The sequence below is a fragment of the Lathamus discolor genome, chromosome 10, assembly GCF_037157495.1.
Source record: "Lathamus discolor isolate bLatDis1 chromosome 10, bLatDis1.hap1, whole genome shotgun sequence".
In the NCBI taxonomy this organism is placed as follows: domain Eukaryota; kingdom Metazoa; phylum Chordata; class Aves; order Psittaciformes; family Psittacidae; genus Lathamus; species Lathamus discolor.
The window spans coordinates 16,256,930-16,267,364 of NC_088893.1; the positions used below are offsets into that span (position 1 = coordinate 16,256,930).

The 10,435-nt window shown below is 43.9% G+C and overlaps 1 long non-coding RNA gene across 2 annotated transcripts; it reads left to right on the plus strand.

Annotated features, from left to right (window-relative positions):
* Window positions 1-550: 550 nt before the first annotated feature.
* LOC136020181 (uncharacterized) lies at window positions 551-10,121 on the plus strand. 2 transcript variants are annotated; one of them, XR_010615235.1, is made up of 3 exons: window positions 551-690; window positions 8,541-8,674; window positions 10,044-10,121. It is a non-coding gene; the product is annotated as an uncharacterized LOC136020181 (long non-coding RNA). The 2 variants fall into 2 exon arrangements; XR_010615234.1 differs by lacking the exon at window positions 551-690 and adding an exon at window positions 6,920-7,005.
* Window positions 10,122-10,435: the final 314 nt, after the last annotated feature.

Sequence of the window (10,435 nt, forward strand, 5' to 3'; positions counted from 1 at the left end):
TTAAGGGTAATACATTAACACAGGAAGAGCCTGGACTTTTGCTGCCTCCTGTGCCAGGCACACTGTTTGCTCTCCACAGCAACAGAAAGCCATTAAATACATTCTTTGTATTTGTGAGCTCAAGGCAATTAATCTTGCCAGCCTTAGGTGATTTACTGCTTCAGATCTTGTGTTGTTAGTTCGGAGTCGATGACCTGGTGGGATGTGTGGAAGTGAAGTGACTTGTACAGAAATTTGTCTATTTAAACCCATAGTTATTCAGTGAATCTTTTGCTGGTTTTTGCCATGGTGGCTGTTTATAACAGCAGCAGCCTGTCAGTGATGTGCCAGTGGGTGATGATGGACCCCAGGAGAGTGCCCAGGCTGTGGCTGTTGCTGTTTCTCCATCATGGTACCTCCACGTTCATCCATGGATCTGACTTTCTCATGAAGCTGCTCCTTCCTGGGCACCTCTCTGACATTCCCTTTAACCTCATCTCCTAATTCTCTCCTTGATGTTGCTCTTTATGGAACATAATTCAACAACAACTCAACCCTTCTCTTTAGCGTGGCTTCTGCACAGATTGAAGCTACTCCTGATGTGCTGGCGCCTGAGTGGGACATCAGTCTGCAGTGCTGCCCGAGCTGTGGAGAGACCGTCCAGTGCCAGACCATGCTGAAGAGGCTGCTCTTGCAAATAATGGACAGCAGGTGGTAGCACATGTTCATTCCATCACTTTTTAGTTTTTATAAAGAATTAGGCTTTGCAAAGCTTCATCTTATGTGATAAAAAGGGGTAGGAGTCGGAAAGGCTGCTTGCAAGGAGGATGAGCACCTGGCTTGCTCCCAAGTTTTCCTGGTTTTCCACGAAAGCTAAAGCTCCTCCCTTCCTCTCTGGCATTTCTAGAGACACTTTTCCACTGTGAGCTCCTTTGCTGTTACCAAAAGTGCTTGTCTTGGCTTGACTCTATAATGCCGTGTGGGATAATTTTGCTGCAGAAACATGCAGGTAGTGCTGAGCCAGCAGAGCACTGGGGCTGGGAACAGCAGCGAGCTCAGACTGTGCTCCTGCATGGAAAACCAAATTAAACTGGTTGCACCAGCTAGCAGCGCTGCTGGAAGGAAACAGCCCCTTCCAGCCCAGAATTCATCCTAGAGGTGTGATGCTAGCCAGGGCACTGTTTCAAACAGTCTGGCCACTTGGTTGAGTCGGCCCTCCAGATGGCAGATAAAATGGACAGAGCCTTCTTCCCTACAAGCTGTGCATCAACAGGAGCAGTGTAGGCTATTTGGGACGCATATTCCTGTAAATCTGTGTTAAGATGGTGCTTTAATTGCCTTGGTGAGAACGTCTGCATGGACAAAGAAGCAGATGTGGTTTTGAAGCATTCAGCCCACTTACTCCATATGTCAAGAATACATTCATCCCACAACCTATTTAGTAGACACTTTGATTACTGCTCACTTATTTCAGCTCCAATAAAGGAGCGAACTTGTTTTATTTTTTTAATAACTAGACTTCATAATTAACTTACATGTTATGACAGTCTGCTGTGGCCTGAAAAGCAGAGCTTCAATGAAACGTCTTAAATGAAATTAAGGTGATCTAACCTCAGGTTTCTCATTTGACTGGGTTTATAATTGCTTTCAGACTGCCCTTAAAAGCGCCCACGTCTGGACAACAACATCTGCAGTTGGGACACTGGGATAATGACTGAGTTCTTTTCTCCTCAGACCTGGGCCAGAGCACAGCTGACGTGTGCGGGGAGGCTTAACCATCCTATATGGCATGTGTTTTCAGGTGTAGCTGGTTGTAGATAGATTTAAATCTAATCTATTTATATATATTTATAGTTGTGAGAGCAGAAATGACAGCATTTTCCACGATAGGAAATGGATGCTGTCACAGGAGTATGTGATCCAACTTGGCTCTGCTTATTCTAAATTGTTTAGGTTTTTTTCAGGACTGAACTATAAGCCTGCAGTAATTAAACTGTGTTTGAGGTTTTATGTCTCGATTCTGACAAACCAGAACCTTGCTTCTGCAGCAGCAGGCTGGGATCCTGTTCCCAACTTCAATGTAGAACAAGTAACAGCTCTCCAAGGAGCTGGCCACACCTCTACATCTTCCAGAAGTTTGTTCCATGTAGTTTAAATTAGTTCTCAGTGCACTGCAGTCACAATGTCTGTTTTTCAGTGCAAAGCTGTCTCAGGTGCTTATTACAGTATGTGGCAATATCACCTTCTTTGATTGAACTTTTACCAGTAAAACCTCATTAGTTCTCATCTGGATAACCTAGAAGATGCATTATCACTGCAGTCTTTTTTTCAGGGTTGTAGTTGAGCCAAACCCCAGTTATTCCAGAAAAGTGGATATATTCATTTTGTGTCCCAGTCAGTTGATAAATCACAGGGTAAATGTTAATAGCAGGAACGGTTCCTCAATGAGGTTACAAGATTCTAAATTACTTTTTGTAAAGCTTACAGAAAAAATACTGACTAGCTAGTAAACCATCCTATGAAGGACACAGTTTAAGTGGAGGAGAAGGGGGATTGCCAATGATTACTTATTTGTTCTTAAGAAAGTGAATGTAGAAGTATCTGATGTGAAGTTACTGGTCAAACTCAGCCAGGTTCTGACGTGTAATTGCAACATGCTGCTTCTGAAGGGTGGTGCTTGAAGAAATATCAGTGTTTGTAAGTAGAATTCCCTTCAGGACCTGATGATAGGGAAGCTTTGGGAACAAGTCCTAACGTAGACTGGGTGTCCTGCCAGTAACCTTCACTGCCGTGACGTGTGAGGAACCACCCGTTGTAGGCGTGCAGATGGCTCACGCTATTAGAGATGTCCCCGACAGGCTGCTCAGCTCTTATTAATTTCAGTACCACAGGGAACATGCTATTAATTGTAGAAAGGATGTGGATATGCAGGACGGTGCCCAGATCTGTAAACAGGATCTAAAACATGAATGTCCCCTCCATCTTCTCATCCTTGAGGCTGATGGCATGGGGGGCTGGACTATGGTCTACTAAACAAACTCATTCTCTTGTAAGGTGTCTTTTATGGCTCGTAGCAGAAGAACCTGGGTTGTGAATAACCACTACCGTTAAGGTGGGACTGGGACAATCTTTCTTGGTGGTGTAAATGATTTTAACTTTGCTTCTAAGCTGTGTCTTTAAGAAAAAAATAAAATTGCTCAGATACAAGTCACAGAGCTTCTTTCAGGGACTTCAGTCTGAAAGTTCAGCTGAGATCATGTGTTTTTCTCTCATTTGGGAAGCTCTGCCATTCAACTCCCCTTGGTGGTTGTTCACATGGTACGATACTTAAACATGTCCCTTGACTGCCATTTGACATTGTTTTCTAGCCAAAGTGAGAAAGTGTGCATGCCTAGGGAGTGAAGGGATGCTTCACTTAATTTTGGCTAGGAACACGGTGCTTATATCATTATTGATGGGTGAGCAGGTTAAAGGCTGTCTGCTTCACTAGCTTAGCAAAGCTGTACATCAGCTCTGGCTCCCACGGCTCTGGCTTTTTTGCTATGGATGTCACAGGTTCAGTTCTCTGGCTGTTGGCCAAGGCAGCCGGTATCTCACAGTGTCTGCTGTTAGATATAGATGGGGGCTAAGGAGAACATTAGTAATCAGAGCAACTCCACCCTATATGGTGGAGATACAGTACCCTGCTGGGAGATTCCCGTGGAAAACTCCAGTAAACCTGATAAGAATCCATCAACTGACCTTTGATGTCTGAAGGTTTCATCTGAAAAATGTTTAACTCCAAGGAAACAGTAAATCTGATGTGTTCCCAAGTGGATCTGAACAAGGGAAAACTGAAAATGTACTTAAGGCTTCCATTATAGGTTTGTGGGGTTAGTATGCTCCAGCCAGAAGGAAAATGTTTTCCTTTCTATGAAAGGATTCCATTGCCATTTACTCCACAGAAGCCAGATCCTGCAAGTCTTGTTTTCTTAGAAAAGAGCCTTCTCAGCTGAAGATTTGCCCAAAGAGATTCAGGCCATGCCTTTGTTTTTCTCATATTAAATAGCTTTTACTTATATCTTTGTGGTGCTGAGGTGATGCTTGTGGAGGTCAGAATGGTTCAAGGGATTGTATTCCATGCGTTCTTCTAGTGTACATCCCTGGGGGTTTGTACAGCCCAAAGGAACACACTGGACCTGCTGCAAACCTCATGTCACCAATTCTGAACTGAATGAAGAAAATCAGAACACAACACAGCAGGTGAAGTAACCTTCTGGCTCAACACCATGAAACGGTTGGAAGCAATGGAGAGAGCAGCCCTGGCTGAAGATGCAAGGGGGAGTGGAGGCAATTAGCATGCAGGAATGCAGAGGGGAGATGTGCTCCAGACCCCAGCAGTAATAAAGTCAAGCTGCAAAAATACCTTTTTATTTGATGGGAGATTTCAGGAATTCTGTCAGTTATCACTGAAAACCAGACTTCAGCCTCAATCCTGCTTTTTTCCAAGTGTAAGGATGTGTAGTTTCAGATCAAAGGGTCTGCTTCATACTTACTTTGTAGCTGCTCATCATGGCCCTACAAAGCATTTTGGTGCTTATGCAATGAATGTGAATAATTTCATTGGTCTCACTGAAACTGCTGGTGTATTTAAAATTAGGTGATGGAGTGCTTTGCATGGTTATAAAGGCCTCTAGGAAAGAAAAAAAAGCCATTTCATGGAAACACTGAAGTGCTTCTATAAAAGAAACTCCTTCGTGCTGGACTGGCTGAAAGCAAATGAGATTTGTCAGACCACCTCTTCAGGTCAGATATAAAAGCAGATAATGTGGGGTAAAAAAGCATATTTAGAAGAAATTACTTCTTCAAGCATTGCCTCCAGTAACTTTGCAAGTGACGCAGTATTGCTTCATGCGTCATAGGGTGTGTTGGGTACATGACACTGTTATGTGGTATAAAACTGTTCTTATTTGGCAGGAGAAACGTTTGACAGTATTTTCAAGGGCCTGTAGCTTGTCCATAAAAGACCTTTGTTTTGCAGCTGCAGTACCTCAATGCACAGGAAAAGTGATGTTTCATGTAACCAAGTAGTGATTTAAAGGCATTTCTGGTTTTAGCTCTGATTACCAGTGTAGGCAGATGTAAAAGATTTACTTGTATTTGTTTGGGTTATTTTCTGAAAGATTAGTGATTAAAAGGATTGCTTCATATTTTTCAAGGGTAAAAAGGGTTGTATAAGAAATGACCTAATCCTCAGATTTTTAATACAAGTTCTGCCCGTTCCATAGTGTCTGATCACATAGTGTCTTTTGCTCACAGAGGTGGCTGAATTGATGCAAAATGTTTTTCTTCCTACATCACAAGTAACAGCTGAACACACAAATCCCAGCCTTTCACAGTCTGAACTGATCGGTTGCCTCATATGTAACTTAGTGATATACAGAAAGTAGATTTGAGAACATTAGAGGGAATTAAGCAATTGTGATTTTTGCCTGCTTCTTAACCCAGACCACAGAATTCATCAGAAGGCTTCTGTATCAGCACAGGTACTCTAATCCAGCTACCAACTGTGGGGTAAAGAGCTTCAGTAGGCACAACTGCACCCAGAAAATAGGAGGAGGGTTGGGTGCACCCAGGAGTGGAAGAGGTCTGGTTTGAACAAAGACCCACACTGAACACCAGCTCAAAGTCATCACTGTTTTTTCTTTTGTTCATTTAAATCTGTTTCTTCCCTCTAATCGATAGCTGCCCTTATAGCATCATTTCAATTGATTGAAATGGTGATAACTCCGTTACAGGTGGTCCTTGTGCACTTAACAATATTAGAAAGGGCACTTTAATGTGCTGTCTCTCTTTGGCAACGTTCCCTAAGATAGCTATTGTAACTCCAAGGGGCAACTCCTCACTTGCAAGCATCTGTAAGAGAGTATCCTGGATGCTCATCTCTGGAAGACAGTGAAGAAGCTGAATCAGAGAACAAGCAATTAAAAAAGAAATAGTATAAAACTATTTGCCTTTTAGAAACCAGTTTTCCTGTGCCTTTTGCAAAGTGGTACAGGATAGATGCCCAGTGTGATATATCATGCAGTGTCCTGATGATCCTGGAGTCTCATTTCCAATAACCACTGCCAGCAGGAACCAGGCTGGTGTGCCCTGTGGTTTGGCTCTACTCACAGTGGAGCAATGCAGAGCCTCCCCACAGAGGACATTACACGCCTTAAAAAGTTCAGCTCGGCTGTGCCAGCCACGCAGCAGAGCACTGCACAGATCGCTCGATTCTCTACGGTCATTCAGTCTCTTGTAAGAAATGGAAAGGAAAAGCAACTTGTTATCACAGCTGCCTTTGTAGGGAAACTGGGTGGATTTTATGACCCTGTTACAGGCATTTTATTACTGAATAATAATTCCTAAGTCCTTTTTTTCCCCATCTCATTTAAAAGTAAGATGATTTGGGGATAAATACCTGCTTTTCAACCAACAGCGTTTCCTTGAGTTCCTAATAAATCTTTGGAGGTGTTTTGATTCATGCACATGTGAACCCACCTGCCAGGGCTTTTGTAAACCAGGACCTCCCTCTTCTGTCACCGTTGTCTTGCACCTCCTCCTACCGTGCACTGTGCCTGCCCTGAAAGCGATACAGCCCTTTGCTGTCGACGTGGCAGCTCCTTCCTCTGTCTCTTTCCTGCCTTTAGTATCTCGATCCCCTGCCCTTCACTCAGAAGGCTCCTTATCCTCAGACCCCATTTTGATGTTTATTTCTGCTGCAGTGCTACTTAACTGACGAGTGGTTATCTAGCACAAAGCCAAAGAAGCAGAGTTAGTGTTTATTTGGGGAAAAAAACCCCCACAAATATTAGAGGTTTTACAAACATTGTTGTGTTTTGTGCTATCCATCCTCCTGGCTCTCATCATTTATAAATTTGCAGCTCTACAGAAGAACACACTGCTTAGCACAGCGGGATCCTGATTTGGTTGTAATTGTGACTGCTGAGCCTGGATACGCTGTTTATGAGCAAACCTCACATGTGCGAGCAGCAGCAAGTGGAGGTGAGCCTGAGAGGAGTAACTGGATTATCTGGCAGCCATCACCTTCCTGCCCCACGTTGTATCTGGATTTACCCACAAAGGGAGGGCAGGGGCACACAGGCACCAACCTCCCCCCACCCCCCACCCCACCCCCCGTATACAAAACTAAGAGCTGAGAAAGCCAAGTTTTGCTGGGTTAAACTCAGGACAAAGCCAAGCAAAGCTCTGCAGGGACCCAGTGGTGCCACTTGGAGGCTGCCAGGCAGCTCCTGTCACCTGCAACCCCCCTTTTTGTATGAAGAAAACTCTCCCCCAGGTCCCTGTGGACATGCATGGGTGTAAGGTCCTTAAGTGGCCCTGGAGGTGTCCCATGTTGGCCATCTCCTGTGCCAAAAGCAGCCTGGCTGGAGCAGTGCAGGGCTCAGGAAGGCACCCTCATCACACCTGAGGGCCTGTATTCTTTTTCTGCTGCTTCTTGGGAATCTTGGAAAGGAAAGCCAAACAAGGCATGAAAATCATCCCCACAATTGTCTTAAAGGGAAATTACTGCAGACCGTGCCAGAATATTACAAGAATAAAGGATCAGCTACATTATAAATAGCTTGAAACCTTGTGTATGAAGGTAGTTCTGGGCTAATTTGGGTCTATCTCTACTTCAAGAATCCCATTGAGAATGACATGAATTCTCCCTCATGCACAGATCCCTCATTCTATGATTCTATGATTTGACTGCAGTCATCTTTTCATGGCAGGTTACTTGGCATAGCAGCAGACAAGGGTTCACATCCATGTGGTCCTTTGCACTGTGGTGGTGAACTGCAGTTAAGGCACAGAGAGATGGGTTTCAACCCTTTTTAACTTGCAGACCCCCTACATTTTTTCTGCTGGAAGCATGGTCCCTTATACACATTTTGCATAGGTAGCTTGCAAAGGAGAATGCAGACACTTAGAATGACATGTTCGGGCCATTTAGTAGTAATCTATAGAACCTTGAACATCTGTGAGCTGCTGACTGAACTCCGATAGAAAATACAACATTGCAGGTTGGAAATCCTCTGAAACCTCTTGCTGCTCTCCCTCCCAGAAGAACACACAAGTTATCTCATAGACTTATGCAATTCTCCTCCTGCACTACCACTGAGGGCCCTAATGAGCTCAGTTGGCAATGCCCCCAGCCGAGTCTGCCAGAGGAACAGCTAATGCTGTGCAAACCCCACTGTATCTCAGTGCGGTTCCCCCAGTGGAAATTGCAGCACGATAAGTCAGCTGCATTTCATATCAGCTGGAATTTCTGCAATGTGTAGTTTTATACTGATAATATTAGTCAGTCATTTTAGATTTCCCAATGGTGTGAAGGTGCAAGAGAGTGGAGCTCCCTCTTACTCACCAACAGCACACGAAGGGCAATGATTGCTAAGATCCCATAGAAGAATAATCTGAAAAGGATTTGAAGTTATTCATTGAAGTATTTTAGAATGAATGATCATACATGTTTATAGTCTTCGGCCATTAAACAAGTCACTTGTCTATAGGATAATCCCTTTTGTGTCCCATAGTACTATAGAAGTCAGCAGTGCCAACGCTTATGGAGATGTGCTAAATGGTGAATGCACAGAAAGCTAAACATCACCCCCTCCAGAGCCTTCAGCGACAGCCTCCATTCTCCATTGAGCTGGTTCCATTTAAACAGGTAATAAAGTGTGAGATTTTTTCTAGCCTCTGAGCAACCTTCCATTCTTTGTGTTTGTATTTGTATCTGCAGGTGGCATCTGATCCATAAGACAAGTTAATTGAAAGCCTGGTTTGATCATAAAATGTGGGAAATAGCTGGAGGGTGAATGATCAGGCTGGGATTATGAGACTAAAGCTATGTTTTATAAAGGAAAGCCTTGTGCCTGGCAATTGTCCTTGTAACGCTGCAAGAGCTGGAGGCGTTGAATTAATTCCCGATACAGCTGAGTTCTAATTATCCAAATAGATGAGGGGACCCAGCAGCGATACACCCCCACTGATGCTCACAAAGCCACTTCAAAGCAGTGTGTTGGTGTTCCCTTAGAGGCTGGTGTGTGTGCAGCCATCACCAGTGGTACTTCCGTCAACATAATCTCATTCTTCAATGACACACAAAGTGATGCTTAGTTTTGCTCGTTTTAGAGATGGACATTCACTTCTTTAGATAATGTAAATAGAAGGACAGAACTCACGCTGCAATAACAGAGTGGGGTGTGAAAGGAAACCATATAAGTGAGGTTTCTGCAGAGGAACTTGCAATCTTTAGCCAGTTTTCCATGTATTTTGAAGAAGCCACATTCCCAAAATCAAATCCAATAGGGGAGAAGGCAGAGAGAGCCCACCTGCCTGTAGGTGTTTTATGCACACACAGGTGTCAGAGGACTGATATTCCTGCCAGCAGAGCAGAGCTGGTAGGTGGATGAAAAAGGAAAGGGAAACCACAGGACAGCCACACATGGGCAGGTGTGCACTGGGGTTGCTCATTCACTGCGCTTTGGGGCTAAATCCCAGGGCCTCTGACATTATTGCTGAAATAATCAGTCAGAAGATTTAATGCAGGGTAGAGCCTAGAGACTGGCTTATATAACCACATGTATTTTGTTCCATTAGCGGCTCTCCACTCAGAGAGCAATCATAATGGTCTTCTTCCTTAAAACCCATTAATTGTCTCCCAGACAGGTTGAACAAGAAGAGTCCTGCTCTGGTGGGTTGCTCTGGTGTGTTTGCTGTGAACAGCTGGTATCTGAAATTCAGGCAGAGAAATGCTTTCTGCCAGGATGAGCATCACTTCTGCAGCCAGGCTGCCCAAGCAAATCCTTTCATTACTCAGAGAAAGGCTGTGGCAGCAGCAGAGGTCTGAAGACAAGCTGCCCTGTTGACGTCCTCAGCGCAGGACATGTCCTAATCGAGCTGAAGGTTATCATAGGCATGTCTCTTAAATGGACAGAATAGGGTGTGGTATTCTGGGCCATGGGTGGAACGTGGATTTTTGGGTGTTTTCCTGATTTATGATTGGAAATACTTAAAAAGCAATTTCTGTTTTGCAGAAGAATAGCTATGTCATCTTCCTGTGAATAACACAGGGTGTTCACATCTCCATGGCAATTGGACGTGATAAAATAAACAGATGTTCTGAGGTTCGACAAGAAAAGTCCTGTAAAGGTTTGCGGTTTAGTGCTCCTAATGCACGTATATCCCTCTGCCTTCATATTTCTCGAAACCAACAAGGTCTTCCATGGACTGTGCTATGATTAATGGGGGAATCAAACACAGATCTGAAGAGAATTACAGCAGGAACAATTTTCATTAACTTTGCTTTCAAAATAACGGAGATTTTAGGAATAAGGCACTCGACTCAATGTGCTCACCCTTTATTTCCATCTGCCCTAATCCTGTCTTCAGCTTTCATTTCATATCCTAATTCCTTTCCTCTTTCACA